The following is a 5,745-nucleotide window of genomic DNA, read 5'->3' as shown; positions in this document are numbered from 1 at the left end:
ATTTTTGACGCATGTCCAGCAGGCTGGACATGCGTCAAAAATGACAATATTTGGTTTGATAACAGAGACTGTTAGATTGCTGACAGATTGACAGAACTCTCAACATCATAGATTTAGGCACCAATTTAACTTCAATTTACTGGATGGGAAATGAATAAATATTGTATTCAGAATATTTTTTCTGATGTTTTCCACAGTATGTCATGTTTTACTTTCAGATTTTGGTAAATGGTGTTTATTTCATGTCGCCTAACATAACATTTGTCCATGTTGTAATTCCATACTTTTCCACATTCCTCAATTTCTGGAGGATTTTAAAATCTAAATACAAAACTTCATTGTTGATACCAATGCCAGATAATTTTAGTGCTCAGACTTGAAATATTGAACATTTTAAGACAGAAACAAAGGAAGAAAACAAGAAGAAAGGAACAAAGAAATCAAGGAAGCAATGAAGGAAGGTTTGAGCAATAAATAAATTTATGGATTTACTAAGTATCAGTGGATGCACTGACAGATCAACAGATAGATGAGATGTGTAAGGAGGAATGGTTGGGTTGATGGCTGGTGAAATGAATGGATAGGCAATAGAAGGGAGGAATGGATAGAGGAACAAATAGATGATAGGTGGACAGAAGAATGGACTGATGGATGAATGTTAGGGAGAATCAGATGGGTGAAGTTTTAGAAATGGAAAGGGGAATGTTGAAGTTAATAATAGTATGGAGTTCTGTCAGTAAGACTTTTCATTCTGTGCAAGGTCAATGGCAGAAAATGCTGTATGTACTGGTAAAGGTGCTTTCCTGTCTGTAGATCTGAATGAAATGGGTCTGTTCAGACATTTCTCAGCAGATCCTCGTTACTCAAATAGAAAAAGTTGATTAGCTGCTGGAGAATATATAAAGAAGTCCTGAAATTGATTGGCTGCTGAGCTAAATTGAATTCAGATGGTTTAAAATGGTAAACAACACCAGAAACACGTTGGAGATAATGGAAAACTATTTCTTGAATAGACTGAAGATGATGGGAAACATTCAGTTAATGATCAGCTTCAGAGTAATCAGAGGGTTGTTGTTTTTTTTTTTGTTTTTTTCCTTTATTTATCCAGGTAAACCCCATTGAGATCTAGATCTCATTTTCAAGAGGGACTTGGGCAGAAGTCTGCAATACACAGTAACCTGGTTACAAAATAAAAACTAATACATATGCACAAATGTAAAACATAAAAAAAAAACAATTTAAAAACAATGACACTGTTTAGTAGTATATCGTTGCCCATTTTTAAGAATCGCTCGAAATAAGTCCAGTGAAACCAAATCAGACTGGAGCTGATTCCAGGTTGTAGGAGCCATCACACTGAAAGCTTGCTTCCCTTTTTCAGTTAGAAAACGTGGAACACGCAAAAGAAAAATGTTGTTGGAGTATAAAGAATGGAAATTAACAGATCTATGTAAGAGAGAGTTTAAGTATGCTGGAGCCAAGTCGAGTAGAGATTTATAAATCAGGATCATCAGGTGATTGTTTCTCCATACGCTTAAAGGAGGCAATTTAGCATTTGCCTACAACTCACAATGATGTGTGAGACGTCTGCTACCTGTTACGTACCTTAAAGCACAATGATGCACAGTATTTAATGATTGAAGGCATTTGGTCGAAGCATTCATATATAAAACATCACCATAATCTAGGAGTGGCAGGAATGTTGCAGCTACCAATTTACTTCTAGCTTTGAGAGAGAAACAAGATCCATTTTGGTAATAAAACCCAATCTTCATTTTCAATCTTCATAACAAATTTGCCATGTGATTTTTTTTAAAAAGAAACTATCTAAAATAAAGAGAGGATTTTTATAATTACTGACAAACTCAATTTGTGCTCCTATAGCAGTTGTGAGCAATAAAGGGATTTCTGGTAGTTTTCTAGAGTGTGAAAAAACCATTGCTTTTGTCTTATCCACATCCAAAACCAACTTCAGAGTTTGTAAGCGGCTTAGAACTACATTAAAAGCAGACTGCAAATACTGAATTGACTGTGAAAGTGATGAAGAATAGCGGTAAGTTACTAAATCATCTGCATAAAAATGATAAAAAGCATTTGACATATTTTCACACAAGTTATTTATATAAATGGAGAATAAAAGTGGGCCTAGAACTGAGCCCTGTCGGACACAAATAGTACGAATAGAAGAAGTAAAGCCAGCCAATTGAACTCTCTGGGTTCTGTTCGACAAGTAATCAGCTACAGACATGGTAGCTTGATGTGAGAACACAATCCTGTTTAAAATATCAATTAAAAGCGTGTGATTTACTTTGTCAAATGCCTTTGATAGATCAGTAAGCAGAGCAACACAATGTTTTTTATCAAGAGCCTAAATAAGATAATTAAAAACCTTTAAAGTGGCAGTAACAGCACTATGTTTTTTCCTAAAAACAGACTGTACTTTTTGTAAAACACAATTTGAATCTAAAAAGATCTTCAATTGATCTGCAACTAATTTTTCAAAACTTTTTGCTAGAATACATTGTTTAGAAATTGGTCTGTAATTGTTTACCTGTGACAACTCTCCACCCTTGAATAGAGGCAAAACAAATGCTGATTTCCAGACACTAGGAATTTTGTTAGAGATTAGACTTGGATTAAAAATATGAGACAATGGCTCTGCTATAAACTCTGGAGCCAATTTTAGAAAAAAAGGATCCAGGATATGGATCCTTGCCGATTTTTTGGTGTCTATGTTTTTCAATTCTCTGTGAACCTCAGCTGTACAAATAGGGGAAAAATTAAAAGTGGTGTATTCAAAAACAACTCATTAGTATTTACATTTATATTTAGGCCGAATTAATTTAAGTAATCAAATAGAGAGCCTACAGCAGGGGCGGGCAACTCCAGGCCTTGAGGGCCGGTCTCCTGCAACTTTTAGAAGTGTCTCAACTTCAACACACCTGAGTCAAATAATGAGGTCGTTAGCAGGACTCTGGAGAACTTGACTGCATTTAGGAGGTGATTCAGCTGTTGGATTCAAGTGTGTTGGACCAGGGAGACATCCAAGAGTTGCAGGACACCGTCCCTCGAGGACCAGGATTGCCCACCCCTGGCCTACAGCAATAAAATGCTCGTTAAAATAATTTAAAACTGCTAATTTATCAGACACCATTTTACTTTTATTCCAAACTAAATTTGGAAAGTCACTCAGTGGCGCCTGCTCAGTAGCTGATTTCACTGTTTTCCAAAAACAAAAAAATTTTTTGTCATCTCAGCAAGAAAATAATCTGACTTTGCTTTCTTAATTAATAAAGTACATTTATTCTGCAATTTTCTAAAACAGAGCCAGCTCTCCTCAGTATTGCTTTTCCTTGCCCTAGACCAAGCTGCATCTCTTTGTTTAAGCAGAGCCCCAATAGCTGGGGAAAACCATGGATTATTTTGTCCCTTCACCCTAATTTTACATATAGGAGCATGTTTATTTATTAGTCTTAAAAACTCTTAATGGAAATACTGCCAGGCAAGGTCAACATTATCAAAAAGAGAGACCCTATTCCAGTTAAAATGCAATAAGTCATGAACAAAAGCTTGCTCATTTAGGTGTTTTAAATTTCCTTTGGTCAAGATACGTGGCTTAGGTTTTGGTAACTTAAGATTTCTAACTGTACCTACAGCACAATGATCAGTAATGTTGTTTGCAAAAACTCCTATCCCTGTACATTTATGTCCAGGGTTTGTCAAAACAAGGAGTGATGATTTAGAGGACATTTGTTGTTAAGTCGGGTGGGGTAATTAATTAACTGGGTGATACTTAAAGAATCACAGACAGTTTTTAAGCTATCTGAGGATGCTGTCAACCAGTCTAGATTTAAATCTCCTAACAAAACTAATTCATTTTTATTTAGGTCGGCTAGATATTTGTACATATTAGGGAGTGCATCACAGACAGCAGAAAGTGGTCGATAACACCCTATAACTGTGATATGCTGAGCCTTAATGAATTAAATTTTCAAGGCTAGTAACTCAAATTGTTTTGGAATGGATACAGAAGATATAAGTGTAACATGGAAGTTGTTCTTTACATAGATGGCAACACTGCCACCTTTCCTAAGGTGATCACAACGAAAAACATTACAAACCTTCTGAGGAAATATTTTTATTGGTAATGGCATTGTTTAACCATATTTCAGTCAAAACTAAGATATCCATATTAGTAGTTTCAATCCAGATTTTAACCAGGTCTATCTTAGGCAATAAACTGCAAGTGTTAATATGTATTATACAAAGACCTGATCTGATTTTGAATTCTTCCGGTGTGTCAATGTTATTGAAAATTGGACCTGGGTTCGGTTGCACATGACCTGATACTAAAAATAAAAGTAGAGTCTTTTCCATTGACCATTTACATATGATACTGAGCCATTTTTCCTTGCCTGAGCAAGGTATTAAAGAGAAGATTCATCTAACACAAAATTGCTCCTTAAGACAGACAAACACATTAAATGGACAAAGTTATCTGTTGGCTTTTGATTAAAGTAGTGCCAGTGAGTAATAAAATCTGAAGGGGTCCAAATTGTCTGATCAAGGGTCATGGACCTGGAGTAATTCTTGAAGGAGTGAGCTAAATTGTTATACAAGTCCTCAGAAGACTTTGGAACATTTTCAAAGATGTAAACGCCTAAGAACAATATCAGACAGAGTCTCATTGTACTTATCTGACCAAAAGTCATGACCTCGCTTCACTTTTTCTTGGAATTCAGGAAATTTTGACAATGTAGCAAGCTGAGATGGTGTCTAGCAGGCAGAGATGATAGCTAGCTTGTAGAGACAATAGCTAGCAGGCAGTAGAGATGGTGGTGGCTCGCAGGCAGAGATGATGGTGGCTAGCAGGCAGAAACGATGGTGGCTAGCAGGCAGAAACGATGGTGGCTAGCAGGCAGAGACGATGACGTCTAGCAGGCAAAGACGATGTTGACTAGCAGGCAGAGACTGTTTCTCCAACTCTTTTACTCCTCCAGAGCAGCCGCTATGTTCCTGCAGTGGAACATCCTGAAGTTGCTCTACAGTTATCTATGATAAGAAGACGCTAATGTTAAGCCAAGCGACTGGCCAGATGTCCCTGAAATGTCCCAATCTAGAAAAACCCATACAAGAAAACATTCTGTAGACAGATGAAAACATGATTGTTCTGTTTTGGATGATGTTGAGAATTTTGTCCACCAACCCTAAACATGATTTAGTTTGAGAGTATGGTAGTAGTTGAAGAGAAGACATCCAGTTACTTTTTGTTCAAGACATACTGTTCTTAATATTGGTTATCCACTGCATGCTTCTCGCTGCTGGTGCACTGTTTTTTTTCTAAATGCACTGCAATGCCCAACTAATGTAATTTTTAAGCTGAAAAGTTGCTGGTTGTTGCATCTTTTCCTGACCAGTCTGGTTGGTGCTGCTGTATCTCACAAACACAGGGTGTTTGCTTCCAGTTAAGCCTTTCTTCTTGTTAGAAAATCTGCTGCTGCTACAGGAAGAAATGTTGTACTTTCTCTCTACCCGAGAGAACAGCTCAGACAATTAAAACCTGTCACTCTTTCTCTGTCTGCGGCCTTATTCAGCCCTCACATCCTCCAGGGAGGAAGAGGTTACCTTGTCACCTCACTTACAGCCTGCTCTGCACAAACTTGCAGGAAGTCATGGCAGCACTTCAGTCTGAGCTGTTCTCTCTGGAGGATTGCATCGATTGTTTTCCCTTTTTTTTTTTTTTTT

General features: G+C 37.1%; 1 long non-coding RNA gene across 1 annotated transcript in view; it reads right to left on the bottom strand.

Moving 5' to 3' along the window:
• The window catches only part of LOC106941324 (uncharacterized), a 19,276-nt gene that overhangs the window by 4,840 nt on the left and 8,691 nt on the right, over positions 1-5,745 (bottom strand). Inside the window, exon 2 of the long non-coding RNA XR_001423332.1 lies at positions 2,552-2,560. This is a non-coding gene — a long non-coding RNA (uncharacterized LOC106941324). The remainder of the gene's footprint in view (positions 1-2,551; positions 2,561-5,745) is intronic.

Source organism: Poecilia latipinna, unplaced genomic scaffold (genome assembly GCF_001443285.1).
Source record: "Poecilia latipinna isolate Pla-1442-1.1 unplaced genomic scaffold, P_latipinna-1.0 Scaffold3608, whole genome shotgun sequence".
NCBI classification, from domain to species: domain Eukaryota; kingdom Metazoa; phylum Chordata; class Actinopteri; order Cyprinodontiformes; family Poeciliidae; genus Poecilia; species Poecilia latipinna.
The sequence above is the reverse complement of the archived record's forward strand: the minus strand, read 5'-3'. Positions and strand labels throughout refer to the sequence as shown.